This window comes from Eubalaena glacialis, chromosome 4 (genome assembly GCF_028564815.1).
Source record: "Eubalaena glacialis isolate mEubGla1 chromosome 4, mEubGla1.1.hap2.+ XY, whole genome shotgun sequence".
Classification (NCBI taxonomy): Eukaryota; Metazoa; Chordata; class Mammalia; order Artiodactyla; family Balaenidae; genus Eubalaena; species Eubalaena glacialis.
Window position 1 is genome coordinate 81929567 of NC_083719.1, and position 17991 is coordinate 81947557.

Here is a 17991-nt window from a genome sequence, read left to right on the forward strand (position 1 = left end):
TCCCCATCAGTGACTCTCCTATCATACTCACTCAGTTACCAAGTTCTTTTTATTTTTTTCAATAATGTAGTCAGTAGTGCAAGCTTAACTACTTATTAGAAAATCAAGCTATGTCCTTTTTCACTTCATACATCATCACCAGCAATAAAAATCCTGAGATCAGGATGTTTCTGGCAGCATTTTGACACTGCATTAGGTGGAAAAAATCCAACTCGCTTTTTAGAAGTTCACAGTTCAGCATTGATGATAATAGTGCAGTTCTTTTTTCTTCTGTGAAATAAGCAGACCTGATTTCTATGGCTTACCTGGCTGAATGTGTGTGCAGTGAAAATGTGCTATTTGAAGTCTGACAGAAACTTTTCTGAGTACAGTTCTCCTTTTCAAGTAATGTACTTTATTCAAGATGATAGAACTTGCAATGCTGTTAGAGATCATGGAGAATTTTGGTGTATAAAAATTGACTAGTCTAAACATGCTATATGTAAGAATTCTAAGTTTCAGTTCTTTCATTTTATTTGATAAGTAGGACAAAGTTTTCTGTCCCCCTCACCCACTCTGTTTCTTTCTCTTCTCACCTCTGGTTGAAAAATCTGTTTCGTTGTTGTTTAGAATAATCATATTAAAATCTGTTCATATGAGCAAGAAAATATTTTAAGAGGTTTCTACAAGAGGGTATTTATGGTTTCCACTTCCCACGTTGCCCCAAGGATAGGATCAGGATGTGGGTTAAGGGATAAAAGTGAGGAGGGCAGAAGGACAGAAAACAACAGGAGAGCCTGGAGGAGGAAACTAGGCAATAACTAAGAGATTCTTGGGGCCTGTCCTTGAATCTGTACAGATTGAAAGGTAACCCAAGGGGAAATTAATGTTTTGCCTAAATCTATGGAAATAATGTATGTTGATGATCAACAAATAATAAGACAGTTTGCTATTTAATTAGTTTGATTTAGGTAATGGACAAGGTCTGTATATAAGTATAATGGAAGGGTTGCATATGCAAGAAAGTTAAATACCCAGAGTGATGAATTAAGAATATGTGTGTGTGTGTGTGTGTGTGTGTGTTTATATGTATATATATATGCGTGTGTGTGTGTGTATATACACACACATACACACACACACACATATATCAAATCTCCAGTTCTTCTTCATGCATTCACAATCTGGGATGATCCCTCTGACACAGATACACAGACGTGCAGGAACAGGGTAAAATGGCAGTATATACTCATGCCTCAAAAATCAATTTAGAAATTGAATCAAAATATAGGTCACAACTATATATGTGGATCACTAGAAATCTCTGGATACCTCTAAATATCTTTGTGGAGGACAATTATGACTCTGAATAAGAAACGGATATACACAATTTCTTTTAGCAAGCTAGGAAAGCTTACCATCATCAGAGAATTTTTTGAGAAATAAATGATATGTATGTACAATACCTACTGGAACACTTCTTACGATGACTGCTTTTAAAAAGGAGCTATTTTCATTACTTCTTTATAAAACAAGACATCCAGAGTATTGAGCTTTTTAATATGAATTAATGTGTTTTGATTACATGAATGGTGTGCAATGGTCTACACATATTTATAAGTGAATAGATTAGGATAAATAAGACTGAGTTGGATAAATAATGTTTCCCTGGTAATATTCCATATAAAGTGGCCATGTATGGTTTTGCAGGTTGTACACGATGCAAAGATACCCATCTGAGGAGGCTGAGAACAGGCTGAAATCTAACATATGTGTTATGGCAATGAGCTGAGTTTTCCTAAGAGTAGTGCATTTTTTAAAACATTCATTGAGTTGCCTTAAAGGCAATCTTTATGACAATAATTTTTTTTTTAATTTAGTTATCAGGACTTTTCAAGATAAGACAAAATCTTTTCCTAGCATGAATCAAAATCAGGAGAATCCTAGATTTATATTCAGATGGATAAAATTTTAAACATGAAACTTTAGATGGGTATCTTGCACAATTGTTTTTTCCAGAATACGAAGACCCATAGTGAAATATGTTTTATTTTCCACCAGTTGAGGTGAGAGAGACAAAAAAAATAAGCAACTGGTTTTAATTTGTTACATGAGGGCATTCGATAGCATTTTTGGATGCTATAAAGGTCTTCATCAGTTGGTCAGCTATTATTTTTCTCACCTACTTTTTTTTTTTTTTTTAAACATCTTTATTGAAGTATAATTGCTTTACAATGGTGTGTTAGCTTCTGCTTTATAACAAAGTGAATCAGTTATACATATACATATGTTCCCATATCGCTTCCCTCTTGCATCTCCCTCCCTCCCACCCTCCCTATCCCACCCCTCTAGGTGGTCACAAAGCACCGAGCTGATCTCCCTGTGCTATGCGGCTGCTTCCCACTAGCTATCTATTTTACATTTGGTAGTGTATATATGTCCATGACACTCTCTCACCCTGTCACATCTCACCCCTCCCCCTCCCCATATCCTCAAGTCCATTCTCTAGTAGGTCTGTGTCTTTATTCCCATCTTGCCACTAGGTTCTTCATGACCTTTTTTTTTTTTTCCTTAGATTCCATATATATGTGTTAGCATACTGTATTTCTTTTTCTCTTTCTGACTTACTTCACTCTGTATGACAGACTCTAACTCCATCCACCTCATTACAAACACCTCCATTTCATTTCTTTTTATGGCTGAGTAATATTCCATTGTATATATGTGCCACATCTTCTTTATCCATTCATCCGATGATGGACACCTAGGTTGCTTCCATGTCCTGGCTATTGTAAACAGAGCTGCAATGAATATTTTGGTACATGACTCTTTCTGAATTATGGTTTTCTCAGGGTATATGCCCAGTAGTGGGATTGCTGGGTCGTATGGTAGTTCTATTTTTAGTTTTTTAAGGAACCTCCATACTGTTCTCCATAGTGGCTGTATCAATTTACATTCCCACCAACAGTGCAAGAGTGTTCCCTTTTCACACCCTCTCCAGCATTTATTGTTTCTAGATTTTTTGATGATGGCCATTCTGACCGGTGTGAGATGATACCTCATTGTAGTTTTGATTTGCATTTCTCTAATGATTAATGATGTTGAGCATTCTTTCATGTGTCTGTTGGCAATCTGTATATCTTCTTTGGAGAAATGTCTATTTAGGTCTTCTGCCCATTTTTGGATTGGGTTGTTTGTTTTTTTGTTATTGAGCTGCATGAGCTGCTTGTAAATCTTGGAGATTAATCCTTTGTCAGTTGCTTCATTTGCAAATATTTTCTCCCATTCTGAGGGTTGTCTTTTGGTCTTGTTTATGGTTTCCTTTGCTGTGCAAAAGCTTTTAAGTTTCATTAGGTCCCATTTATTTATTTGTGTTTTTATTTCCATTTCTCTAGGACCTGGGTCAAAAAGGATCTTGCTGTGATTTATGTCATAGAGTGTTCTGCCTATGTTTTCCTCTAAGAGTTTGATAGTGTCTGGCCTTACGCTTAGGTCTTTAATCCATTTTGAGTTTATTTTTGTGTATGGTGTCAGGGAGTGTTCTAATTTCATACTTTTACATGTACCTGTCCAATTTTCGCAGCACCACTTATTGAAGAGGCTGTCTTTTCTCCATTGTATGCTCTTGCCTCCTTTATCAAAGATAAGGTGACCATATGTGCGTGGGCTTATCTCTGGGCTTTCTATCCTGTTCCATTGATCTATATTTCTGTTTTTGTGCCAGTACCAAACTGTCTTGATTACTGTAGCTTTGTAATATAGTCTGAAGTCAGGGAGCCTGATTCCTCCAGCTCCATTTTTCTTTCTCAAGATTGCTTTGGCTATTCGGGGTCTTTTGTGTTTCCATACAAATTGTGAAATTTTTTGTTCTAGTTCTGTGAAAAATGCCAGTGGTAGTTTGATAGGGATTGCACTGAATCTGTAGATTTCTTTGGGTAGTATAGTCATTTTCACAATGTTGATTCTTCCAATCCAAGAACATGGTATATCTCTCCATCTATTTGTATCATCTTTAATTTCTTTCATCAGTGTCCTATAATTTTCTGCATACAGGTCTTTTGTGTCCTTAGGTAGGTTTATTCCTAGATATTTTATTCTTTTTGTTGCAATGGTAAACGGGAGTGTTTTCTTAATTTCACTTTCAGATTTTTCATCATTAGTATACAGGAATGCAAGAGATTTCTGTGCATTAATTTTGTATCCTGCTACTTTACCAAATTCATTGATTAGCTCTAGTAGTTTTCTGGTAGCATCTTTTGGATTCTCTATGTATAGTATCATGTCAACTGCAAACAGTGACAGCTTTACTTCTTCTTTTCCGATTTGGATTCCTTTTATTTCTTTTTCTTCTCTGATTGCTGTGGCTAAAACTTCCAAAACTATGTTGAATAATAGTGGTGAGAGTGGGCAACCTTGTCTTCTTCCTGATCTTAGTGGAAATGGTTTCAGTTTTTCACCATTGAGGACAATGTTGGCTGTGGGTTTGTCATATATGGCCTTTATTATGTTGAGGAAAGTTCCCTCTATGCCTACTTTCTGCAGGACTTTTATTATAAATGGGTGTTGAATTTTGTCGAAAGCTTTCTCTGCATCTATTGAGATGATCATATGGTTTTTCTCCTTCAATTTGTTAATATGATGTATCACGTTGATTAATTTGCGTATATTGAAGAATCCTTGCATTCCTGGAATAAACCCCACTTGATCATGGTGTATAATCCTTTTAAGGTGCTGTTGGATTCTGTTTGCTAGTATTTTGTTGAGGATTTTTGTATCTATGTTCATCAGTGATATTGGCCTGTAGTTTTCTTTCTTTGTGACATCTTTCTCTGGTTTTGGTATCAGGGTGATGGTGGCCTCGTAGAATGAGTTGGGGAGTGTTCCTCCCTCTGCAATATTTTGGAAGAGTTTGAGAAGGATAGGTGTTAGCTCTTCTCTAAATGTTTGATAGAATTCGCCTGTGAAGCCATCTGGTCCTGGGCTTTTGTGTGTTGGAAGATTTTTAATCACAGTTTCAATTTCAGTGCTTGTGATTGGTCTGTTCATATTTTCGATTTCTTCCTGGTTCAGTCTTGGCAGGTTGTGCATTTCTAAGAATCTGTCCATTTCTTCCACGTTGTCCATTTTATTGGCATAGAGTTGCTTGTAGTAATCTCTCATGATCGTTTGTATTTCTGCAGTGTCAGTGGTTACTTCTCCTTTTTCATTTCTAATTCTATTAATTTGAGTCTTCTCCCTTTTTCTCTTGATGAGTCTGGCTAATGGTTTATCAATTTTGTTTATCTTCTCAAAGAACCAGCTTTTAGTTTCATTGATTTTTGCTATTGTTTCCTTCATTTCTTTTTCATTTATTTCTGATCTGATCTTTATGATTTCTTTCCTTCTGCTAGCTTTGGGGTTTTTTTGTTCTTCTTTCTCTAATTGCTTTAGGTGCAAGGTTAGGTTGTTTATTCGAGATGTTTCCTGTTTCTTGATGTAGGCTTGTATTGCTATAAACTTCCCTCTTAGAACTGCTTTTGCTGCATCCCATAGGTTTTGGATCGTCGTGTCTCCATTGTCATTTGTTTCTAGGTATTTTTTGATTTCCCCTTTGATTTCTTCAGTGATCACTTCGTTATTAAGTAGTGTATTGTGTAGCCTCCATGTGTTTGTATTTTTTACAGATCTTTTCCTGTAATTGATATCTAGTCTCATAGCGTTCTGTTTGGAAAAGATACTTGATACGATTTCAATTTTTTTAAATTTACCAAGGCTTGATTTGTGACCCAAGATATGATCTATCCTGGAGAATGTTCCATGAGCACTTGAGAAAAATGTGTATTCTGTTGTTTTTGGGTGGAATGTCCTATAAATATCAATTAAGTCCATCTTGTTTAATGTATCATTTAAAGCTTGTGTTTCCTTATTTATTTTCATTTTGGATGATCTGTCCATTGGTGAAAGTGGGGTGTTAAAGTCCCCTACTATGATTGTGTTGCTGTCGATTTCCCCTTTTTTGGCTGTTAGTATTTGCCTTATGTATTGAGGTGCTCCTATGTTGGGTGCATAAATATTTACAATTGTTATACCTTCCTCTTGGATCGATCCCTTGATCATTATATAGTGTCCTTCTTTGTCTCTTGTAATAGTCTTTATTTTAAAGTCTATTTTGTCTGATATGAGAATTGCTACTCCAGCTTTCTTTTGATTTCCATTTGCATGGAATATCTTTTTCCATCCCCTCACTTTCAGTCTGTATGTGTCTCTAGGTCTGAAGTGGGTCTCTTGCAGACAGCATATATATGGGTCTTGTTTTTGTATCCATTCAGCCAGTCTGTGTCTTTTGGTGGGAGCATTTAATCCATTTACATTTAAGGTAATTATCGATATGTATGTTCCTATTCCCATTTTCTTAAATGTTTTGGGTTTGTTATTGTAGGTGTTTTCCTTCTCTTGTGTTTCTTGTCTAGAGAAGTTCCTTTAGCATTTGTTGTAAAGCTGGTTTGGTGGTGCTGAACTCTCTCAGCTTTTGCTTGTCTGTAAAGGTTTTAATTTCTCCATCAAATCTGAATGAGATCCTTGCTGGGTAGAGTAATCTTGGTTGTAGGTTTTTCTCCTTCATCACTTTAAGTATATCCTGTCACTCCCTTCTGGCTTGCAGAGTTTTTGCTGAAAGATCAGCTGTTAACCTTATGGGGATGCCCTTGTGTGTTATTTGTTGTTTTTCCCTTGCTGCTTTTAATATGTTTTCTTTATATTTAATTTTTGATAGTTTGATTAATATGTGTCTTGGTGTGTTTCTCCTTGGATTTATCCTGTATGGGACTCTCTGCACTTCTTGGACTTGATTAACTATTTCCTTTCCCATATTAGGGAAGTTTTCAACTATAATCTCTTCAAATATTTTCTCAGTCCCTTTCTTTTTCTCTTCTTCTTCTGGGACCCCTATAATTCGAATGTTGGTGCGTTTAATGTTGTCCCAGATGTCTCTGAGACTGTCCTCAGTTCTTTTCATTCCTTTTTCTTTATCCTGCTCTGCAGTAGTTATTTCCACCATTTTATCTTCCAGGTCACTTATCCGTTCTTCTGCCTCAGTTATTCTGCTATTGATCCCATCTAGAGTATTTTTAATTTCATTTATTGTGCTTTTCATCGTTGCTTGGTTCCTCTTTTGTTCTTCTACGTCCTTGTTAAATGTTTCTTGCATTTTGTCTATTCTATTTCCAAGATTTTGGATCATCCTTACTATCATTATTCTGAAATCTTTTTCAGGTAGACTACCTATTTCCTCTTCATTTGTTAGGTCTGGTGTGTTTTGACCCTGCTCCTTCATGTGCTGTGTGTTTTTCTGTCTTCTCATTTTGCCTATCTTACTGTGTTTGGGGTCTGCTTTTCACAGGCTGCAGGTTCGTAGTTCCCGTTGTTTTTGGTATCTGTCCCCAGTGGCTAAGGTTGGTTCAGTGGGTTGTGTAGGTTTCCTGGTGGAGGGAACTAGTGCCTGTGTTCTGGTGGATGAGGCTGGATGTTGTCTTTCTGGTGGGCTCGTCCACGTCTGGTGGTGTGTTTTGGGGTGTCTGTGGCCTTATTATGATTTTAGGCAGCCTCTCTGTTAATGGATGGGGCTGTGTTCCTGTCTTGCTAGTTGTTTGGCATAGGGTATCCAGCACTGTAGCTTGCTGGTCGTTGAGTGAAGCTGGGTCTTGATGGTGAGATGGAGATCTCTGAGAGATTTTCGCCGTTTGGTATTACTTGGAGCTGGGAGGTCTCTTGTGGACCAGTGTCCTGAAGTTGGCTCTCCCACCTCAGAGGCACAGCCCTGATGCCTGGCTGGAGCACCAAGAGCCTTTCATCCACACGGCTCAGAATAAAAGGGAGAAAAAATGGAAAGAAAGAAAGAAAGAGGATAAAATAAAGCAATTATAATAAAAAATAAGAAAAAAAATTATTAAGAATAAATTTGTTAAGAAAAAAAATTTTTTTTAATCTTTAAAAATAGATTTATTAATTTTTTATGCTAAACATAAGGAAAAATTAAGAAAAAATTTATTAAGAAAAAAATTTTTTTAATTTTTTAAAAATAAAAAATATGAAAAAACTTATTAAAAATTTTTTTTTAATTTTTTAAAAATAGAAAATAAGGAAAAAATTATTAAGAAAACATTTATTAGGGAAAAAAAATTTTTTTTAAGTAAAAAAAAAACAGAAAAAAGACGGACGGACCTAACCCTAGGACTAACGGTGAGAGCAAAGCTATACAGACAAAATCTCACCCAGAAGCATACACATATACACTCACAAAAAAAGGAAAAGGGGAAAAGTTAATATATCCTGCTCCCAAAGTCCACCTCCTAAATTTGGGATGATTCGTTGTCTATTCAGGTATTCAACAGATGCAGGCACATCAAGTTGTTTGTGGAGCTTTAATCCGCTGCTTCTGAGGCTGCTGGGAGAGATTTCCCTTTCTCTTCTTTGTTCGTACAGCTCCCGGGGTTCAGCTTTGGATTTGGACCCGCCTCTGCATGTAGGTCGCCTGAGGGCGTCTGTTCCCCGCCCAGACAGAACGGGGTTAAAGGAGCAGCTGATTCGGGGGCTCTGGCTCAGTCAGGCCGGGGGGAGGGAGCGGTACGGAGGAGGCGGGGCGAGCCTGCAGCGGCAGAAGCCGGCGTGACGTTGCAGCAGCCTGAGGCGCGCTGTGTGCTCTCCCGGGGAAGTTGTCCCCAGATTACGGGACCCTGGCCGTGGCGGGCTGCACAGGCTCCCAGGAGGGGCGGTGTGGAGAATGACCTGTGCTCGCCCACAGGCTTTTTGGTGGCGGCAGCAGCAGCCTCAGCGTCTCATGCCCGTCTCTGGGGTCCACGCTGATAGCCGCGGCTCGCGCCCGTCTCTGGAGTTCGTTTAAGTGGCGCTCTGAATCCCCTCTCCTTGCGCGCCGCGAAACAAAGAGGCAAGAAAAAGTCTCTTGCCTCTTCGGCAGCTGCAGACTTTTTCTCGGGCACCCTCCCGGCTAGTTGTTGTGCGCTAGCCCCTTCAGGCTGTGTTCAGGCAGCCAACCCCAGTCCTCTCCCTGGGATCTGACCGAAGCCCGCGCCTCAGCTCCCAGCCCCCGCCCGCCCTGGCGGGTGAGCAGACAAGCCTCTCGGGCTGGTGAGTGCTGCTCGGCGCTGAGCCTCTGTGCGGGAATCTCTCCGTTTTTCCCTCTGTGTCCCTGTTGCTGTGGGATCCGCGCTGATAGCCGCGGCTCGCGCCCGTCTCTGGAGCTCGCCTAGGCGGCGCTCTGAATCCCCTCTCCTTGCGCGCCGCGAAACAAAGAGGCAAGAAAATGTCTCTTGGCTCTTCCGCAGCCGCAGTCTTTTTCCCGGACTCCCTCCCGGCTAGCACCGAAGCCCGAGCCCCAGCTCCCAGGCCCCGCCCGCCCCGGCGGCTGAGCAGACAAGCCTCTCGGGCTGGTGAGTGCTGGTCGGCACCGCTCCTCTGTGCGGGAATCTCTCCGCTTTGCCCTCCGCACCAATGTGGCTGCGCTCTCCTCCGTGGCTCTGAAGCTTCCCCCCTCTGCCACCCGCAGTCTCTGCCCACGAAGGGGCTTCCTAGTGTGTGGAAACCTTTCGTCCTTCACAGCTCCCTCCCACTGGTGCAGGTCTCGTCCCTATTCTTTTGTCTCTGTTATTTCTTTTTGCTTTTGCCCTACCCAAGTACGTGGGGATTTTCTTGCCTTTTGGGAGGTCTGATGTCTTCTGCCAGCGTTCAGTGGGTGTTCTGTAGGAGCAGTTCCACGTGTAGATGTATTTCTCATGTATCTGTGGGGAGGAAGGTGATCTCCGCCTCTTACTCTTCCGCCATCTTGCCCCTCCCTCCTCACCTACTTTTTTTAAAAGAGACTCTTAATGAGCAACAATTGTGTACAGAAAACAATGTTAATGTCATTATAAATATGAGACAACACAAATGCCTGATTGATATATATCTAGCTTGGGAAAGTCCTCCAGATTATAATTATCCTGTACTTGCATATGAAGGACTATTTTTTACCTTTGCTTATATATCCTCTTCCAAATAATAGTTCTGGGTCTACTGTGACACTTTTTGGCTAAAGTAGCAGTTTTCCTGCTTACTGTATACTGATGTGTCACATTTTCCTCCACTTTCCTTTACCATATTTTATTTCTTGGGTTGAATGAATCACATTTCAAATAATCTCACACATGTATGCATCTTAGTCTCCTTTGGCCCATTGTCACTTCCTCCTTGTACTCAGCTTTTTTTTGCTGAACATGGAAAATCTTTTCTCTTCTCTCCTCCACAAAAGTCATTGATATGTACTCAACTTTCTCTAATTGAATAAGCTTTTTCCATCAAACATCCTTGAAATGTCATTAAGGTTTAGTTGTTATTGTTAAGTAGTTTAGCTTAATTCTTACTCTTAAAACAGTGCTATTTTCCATAATGAGCTAAGCAGGTTTTTATGAGCTAGCTTTGTAAATTGTAAACATGTTTTTGATTAGCATATGTATGTGGAGTGAAAACTTCTCGTAGAGATGTTGGATTCAGAGAGTTTTGGCATCCCTAAGATTAAAAACAAAATTCTAACTGAAACTCCTGAATATGACAAGGTATCTTCTACTTTAATGTGGAAAAGTAGTTTAAAAAAATCTGAAATTAAACCCATCAGTTACCCACATTACTGTTCCTACTCTATGTATTTTGTAATTTGGATGTGGAAAAGCCTAAAATATTAAAGCCCCAAGAGTAGAGATATACTTTAGTAACAGAATCAGAAATCAAATTTCCCTCAAGATTTAAGGGAGTCTCACTACAGTAAAACCTTTGGCATTTCTGTGGTTTCACATTTCAATAGTTAATCATTTTATATGCCAACTTTATTGGCCCAAGGGGTGCCCAGCTTAAACATTATTTCTGGATATGTCTGGGAGGATGTTTCCAAATGAAATCAGCATTTGAATCAGAGAACTCAGTAAAGTAGATTGCCCCAGTGTGGATGGGCATCATCCAATTCATTGTGGGTCTAAATAGAACAAAAATATGGAGAAAGAAGGAATTCAACCCTTTTGCTTCCTGCCTGCCTGCTTGAGCTGGAACATCAGTTTTCTCCTGTCCTTGAACTGTAATTTACACCATCAGCTTCTGTGGTTCTCGGACCTTCAGACCTAATCTGGAATTATACTACTAACTCTCCTGTGTTTCCAGCTGGCAGACAGCATATCATGGGACTTCTCAGCCTCTATAATCACATATGCTAGTTCATATATTTATCTTCATATATATAGTTGACTGTTGTACAGCCCGGGTTTGAACTGTGCAGGTCCACTTATATGTGAATTTTCTTCAATAGTAAATACTACAGTACTGCAAAATTTGTGTTTGGCTGAATCCAAGGATGCAGATCATGGATACAAAGGGCAACTCTAAGTTAATGTGGATTTTCAATTGTGCAGGTTTGTCTGCACCTCTTACTACCCCCTCCTCCCTCCCCCCACCATTGTTCAAGAGCCAACTGTATATATAAATATATCCTATTGGCTCTGTTTCTCCTGAGAACCATGACTAATGCAACATCCTAACTCCTTTCTCACTTTGATCTCCATTCATTCATTCATTCATTCATTCATTTATTTATTTATTTATGGCTGCCTCGGGTCTTAGTTGCAACACACGGGATCTTCGTTGCAGTATGTGGTCTTCTCTCTAGTTGTGGCCTGGGGTTTTCTCTTCTGTAGTTGTGGCTTGCGGGCTCCAGAGCACATGGGCTCTGTAGTTTGCGGCATGCAGGCTCTCTAGTTGAGGCATGCAAGCTCAGTAGTTGTGGTGCGCGGGCTTGGTTGCCTCGCGGCATGTGGGATCTTAGTTCTCAAGCAGAGGTCGAACCTGCGTCCCCTGCATTGGAAGGTGGATTCTTTACCACTGGACCACCAGAGAAGTCCCCTGATCTCCCTTTAAGTTAAAGGGGACACCTATTTCTCTCCCAACTACCTGGCAGGAAAATTTTTGTTACGTTATCCAGGTCCAGCCCATTAGACAACTATTTTTGAACTATGAATTTTGAAGGAATGATTCAAAGGAACAAGCAAGTTTCTGATTGCTTTGCAGAGGTGACAGTGGAGATGAGAGTATCCAGATGTGACTTCAGTTAACCAGTGCTGATGGCACCAGTGACAGCATCCTGAGCAAATTCTTACTGTGGGAAGGTCTTGTTTGTTCTCATCTCTTTCAGCTTCTGCAAGTTTCCTAACGCTCTTCCTGAGCCTCTGAAGCTCTCCAAATACCTTCCAATAAATAAGTTTGTAATAAATTGCTAAAGTTGCTAAAGTTCATCTTTTTTTCCATTGTTACAATTAAAACTTTGACTGAACAGTCATTTCTCATAACATTCTAAAGTATATGGACACTGCTAAAGGACTCCATTTTAATGACAGTTTAAGTCCCAGATCTGTCATTGAAATTTTTGATCTTGATCTGATAATAGCCACCTTCCCATTCCAAGAAGAAGAGGTGTGATTTTGAAATAATATCAGTATCATGGTATTATAATGTAGTTTTTGTAAAACCATAAAGAAACATGTTAATGGGTAATATTCAGTTCAGTCTGATTCAAATAACTTTTCATGAACACTACCTCAGTTTCAGTATTGGGCTTAAGTAATGAACCAAGTGTTGTATACTTTTCCCCACAAAGTTTAGAGTCAATAGAGACATACTATAATACTCACAATACCATGTAAAAAGAATTGTAATTGAGGGATTATATAGCTATTCTCAAGGGTGTGAAGTTCAGGGATAATGCAAAATAAAGAAGAGAAATATTTTCTTCTGTCCAAATTAGAGGCAGTGAAGGATGCTGAAAAGAGGTGATAATAGCCTTAACACAGAGAGTCTAAAAGGCAGAAGGGTAAGCTGGGATGAAGTGAGAGAGTAGCATGGACATATATACACTACCAAATGTAAAATAGGTAGCTAGTGGGAAGCAGCCGCATAGCACAGGGAGATCAGCTCGGTGCTTTGTGTCCACCTAGAGGGGTAGGATAGGGAGGAGATATGGGAATATATGTATATGTATAGCTGATTCACTCTGTTATAAAGCAGAAACTAACAACATTGTAAAGCAATTATACTCCAATAAAGATGTTAAAAAAATAAATAAGTAAAATAAAAGGCAGAAGTACTACGATTGCTGAGCAGAAAGAAAAAGATGAAAATGTAAGAGTCTGCATTTGATTTTTGTAGCTTCTATCTGTTATGATAAACCAGCTTGTTCAGTATCTATCAGAAGCTGCATAAAGCCAACCCTGATGCCTGCAGCCCCTGGATAGGATTGGGTATGCAGGCAGCGGGTATAAAAGAGACACCGAAAAAGGGACCACTAGTACCACATTGACGAGTTTCTCAATAGTGTCTCAGCTTTAGTGATCATTTTTCTACTCACCATGAGCATCATTCGTCTAGTGCTGTACTCTTGACTATGCAAGCATTGCTCTTAGCTGGCACACAGAGAAGCAGCTGGGTGTAGCTTAGGGGTGACAACCAGGCTTCCTGCTTTTCAGAAAGGCTGAAGAGAAACTTTTCTATTTGTTTGTCTAATTGTTTGTTTACTAGAGACATTGCTGACTGTCGAATACCTTTTAGAGACAAAAGTTGAAGCAGGAAGATGTCAGATCATGAATCTACAAAAGTGATTGTCACGTTTCTTAAAGCTTGATCACGTTCATAATCTCTGTTGAGATTTTAGTCACTGCTTCCTTCATGCCCAATAATGTTTGCTCTTTAAATAGTTTCTGCACGTTTGAAAATACTAGGCAACATTTGTGAAGTTCTTAGAAGCCACAGGAAAGAGTATTTACAAAAGTATTATTATTTTTTTGTAATGGTGTAATGAAACCACCTGCTTGAATCATGACTAACTATTGATAGAATTTTCAGTGGACTGGCCTGAAGTTTTCTGGGTTGATTTAACCTCATTTTAGCAGGCAGCAAAACTAATGAATATCACTAGAGAATGAATTCTTAAAGAACATCATCAGTGAACTATTTGAAATTATCTAGAAACATCTAATTACATAAAAATAGTAATAAATTTATTAAAAGTCAATTTATCTTTTATAATTATGCATATATTAAAGTACATGGCTTATAGATTCCTACAAGGCAAACACTTTGTTAGCTTGGTTTGAATTATGGCATATGCTCCAGATGAGCAAATTTGTACTTATTTTAAATTAGCATAGACTTCATTTTTCCTAACAATTATCGACAACCTCCTTCTAGATGGCAAAAGTTAATGATATTTCATTGTAACTTCTGTATTTATTTATTTTCTTTTTTGTTCCTTAAACATTTCCTAGAACATATTTTGGCTATTTATGAGCCTCAAACATCTGATTGCTACTGTTGTCACAATTTGTGGAAGAGGCAAGCAAAATTTTTTTAGCCGTATGTTTCAACCAAACTATCAGGGCACATCTGATTTCTAAAATTTTCAGGGATTATTATCAATTATACTAAACGTGAAACAGAAAGAACAGCTTGATTTTTAGAGAGAAGATTGAACTTCAACACTGTCAGAGGAAAAAAAAATCTTGTTTAGACTTATACAGTGAGCACATTTGCTATGTAAGACACAGATGGAAAGAATATAAGAAATAGCAGAATGTCATCTTAAGAAGTCCTTTTTTGACCAAAACCACATGGCAAACCTCTTTAGAGCATAACTGTGAATTTTTAAAAAATCATTAATTCTTGGCAGGAAAAAAATTGAAATTTAATTATCTTCACACATTTCCTTTCTTTGTGTTGGATTTGTTTTGTTGTGAAAATGACTCTGATTCAAGAGAAACCTGGAGTTGAAGTTCCTGTCTGAGGTCTGCCAATTACACCAGTGGCCACAGGTAGTAGCTCCAGGCTCCAACTAAATCATGGACAAGCAAATCACTCCAATACCAAGTATACAGTGGATATTTCCTTATTTTCTACACATCAAAGCACTTTAACATCTTTAACTTTAGTTGTAAGGAGTTGACTTATGGAGTTGTCTGTATGAGATGCCTGTTGCTACTATAACAAATTACCACATATTCAGTGACTTAAAACAACACAATCATATAATTATAGAGGTCAGAAGTCCAAAATGAACTTTACAGGGCTAAAATAAGGAGTCAGCAAAGTTTCATTCCTTCTGGAGGCTCTAGAGGCAAATCCCTTTTCTTGCCTTTTCCAGTTTCTAGAGGCTGCCTGCATTCCCTGGCCCCTTTATCCATCTCCAAAGCCAGCAGTGAAGCATCTTCAAATCTCTGACAATCTCTCTCTCTCTCCCCCTCCCTCGATGTGTCAGCACATCTCCTTTAACTCTGACTCTCCTGTCTTCCTCTTATAAGGCCCCTTGGGATTACATTGGGTCTACACAGATAATCCAGGATAATTTCCCCACCTCAAAGTGCTTAATTTAATCTTACCTGCAAAGCCCCTTTTGCCATGTAAGATAACATATTCACAGGTTCTGGAGATTAGAATGTGGCCATCTTTTGAGGGTGGAAGTATCCTTCTCTCTACCACAATGTACTTCTACTAGGGATAAAGAATAAATGGATTTTCTTTTAGGGATGACTTGGTGATATAAAGTAGAAGTTAATTCAAACTCTGTCTTTTTTAGAATATATGAACAAATCACATTGGAGGGCTTTCCTTTTAAAGACATGAAGACAGAGGATATATTGAAGTATGTGTGGCTTTGCTTACATTTTTACACTATTTCCCTAAATTACTGTATTTAATTTAAAATTGTATTACGTCTTGGTATCAGGTATTACTATTCACCATAGGTTTCTATCAGCTCTCTAAATGACCTCTCCTCTTCCAAGTTTTGTCATTCTATCTTCAGTTTCCAACATGCTGAGGAAGACTTATGGTTACCTTAACCACACATATACCAGGATATTTATAACTAAGACAGTCTTATTCATTAGATTCTAGTCCAGAAGACAGGGAGCAGTCTTTATTCTTCTACTAATCTCCCCATGTTCTTCAACCCATTTCCCCATCAGAATCTTGCTCACTTACCTCTAGGTGTGCAACTATATTTTGGAAATTTGAGGTTGTTAGAAATCTATATGCTATATAACCAAATTTGTTTTTACACACTATTTATATGTTTAAATTTACTTTTCTAATTGTTAGACAAACCCTTGTATTTCAATATATAGTTTTATATGGTAAAAAATGAAATAATTGGATAATCTATGTCTGTTGATCAGGCAGTATATTAGTGTAGAGGTAAGAGAGGCATACGTGTTTACTTAGATTAGTTATCCATTACCTGACTCTCTTTGTGTGTGTGTGTGTGTGTATGCGTCTGTGTGTGTCTGTGTGGTAAGAGCACTTAAGATGAGATCTACCCTTATACCAAATTTTCATGTGTACAATACAGTACTGTTAACCATAGTCACAAGGCTGTACAGCAGGTTTCTAGAAATTATTCATCTTGCATAACTGAAACCTTAAATACACCGAACAGCAACTCTTCGTTCCCCCGCCACACCCAGCTCCTGGTTACCACCATTCTACTCTCTGTCTCTATGTATTTGATTTTTACATGCATTCCAAAATTCAAGCAAAACGATGGTTGGGTAAAATTTGCCTTTGTAATGATTTTGAAAACTTTGATCTATGTTGATAAGTTTTTTGAGATGTCTTTGACTAGCCAGATTGTACTGATTCAAATGCCATTACAATACAATCCTTTAGGTGACATTTATGGCTATCATAAGATTTCAGTCATATGATTTACCACCATTGTTATATATTACCATTCAATACTAAATCATATTGTAAAAATATCAATATGCTTATTATATTTTAATTGAGGGTATGAAAAGTATCAACATATATTCATCTATCATCCATTTATCTATCATCCATCTATCTTATATCTATCATCTACCTATCTATTTATCTAGCTAGCTAGCTATTTATTTATCTGCCTTCATACTGTTTCTTGTTTTCCTGATAACATTCCTGCTGAGACTGTTTCTGATCAGTACAGAAACCAACTCTACTACAGCAACTTTTTCTGACCCAGGAGCTCTGAAGAAAGCCCTAGAATTAAAGCAAATCCTTTTGCTGACTTAGGATACTGAGCAGTGGGCCTGTAATTCAGGTTCCTAAAGGACCATGCCTACTGCATTATAAACACAGGTTGTCTTTGAACAGAATTGGCTTTGAAAGCATTGGCACTGTTCCAAAGCCTCCATCTCCACTTTCCTGGTCACTTGACTGCAGGGCAATTATAAAACATGGAAATAATTAATTAGTTGATTAAACGCCTTTCTCTTTTAGGAAAGGGTCTTCATTCCATTATAATATCCAGGTATTGGGGAGGACCTCAATGCAGGGTCTCTGAAAATCAGGTACTATGTTAGCCACAGTGGCAAGACCAGGTGTGGAGACCTAAACTGGTGCGGAGGCTGACAAACGCCATCTGCAGTCTTACCATCAGGAGGTTCATTTTATATTTTAATTCTTAATATTCTATGATTTCTAGAATAAGTTACCAAAAGGGGAAAAGTGACCTTTTTCATACATATGCATATTTTAATTTACAACATTATAGTTTTAGTTTATCTTTTTTACCCATTTTGATACTTGAAAATGTGTTTCAAATTTTGAAAAATTTGAACTTATCAAAACACTGTCCTTTGAAATGACATAATACTCCATTAAACTTCAGACAGGAAAAATATCCAGCTCAATATTACAGATGAGTAATGGATGGCACAGAGAGGTTAATTGTTTGATTCAAGTTCACACAGTTAATCAATATTCATTCAGAAAATAAAACCATTATTCCAATTCCCCAATGTTGAGCCTTCTGTAGTCCCATAAGAATTTCACTTTAAGCTTTACATATTTTTGCTCTTTTGGGAAAATGAGAAAATATTGTCTTATATCTAGCTTTCTAGATAATTTTTGAGCCCCTATTAAATTTTGTTCTTTTCTGAGCATACATCAGTCTACTTTTTTGTACACTTGAAC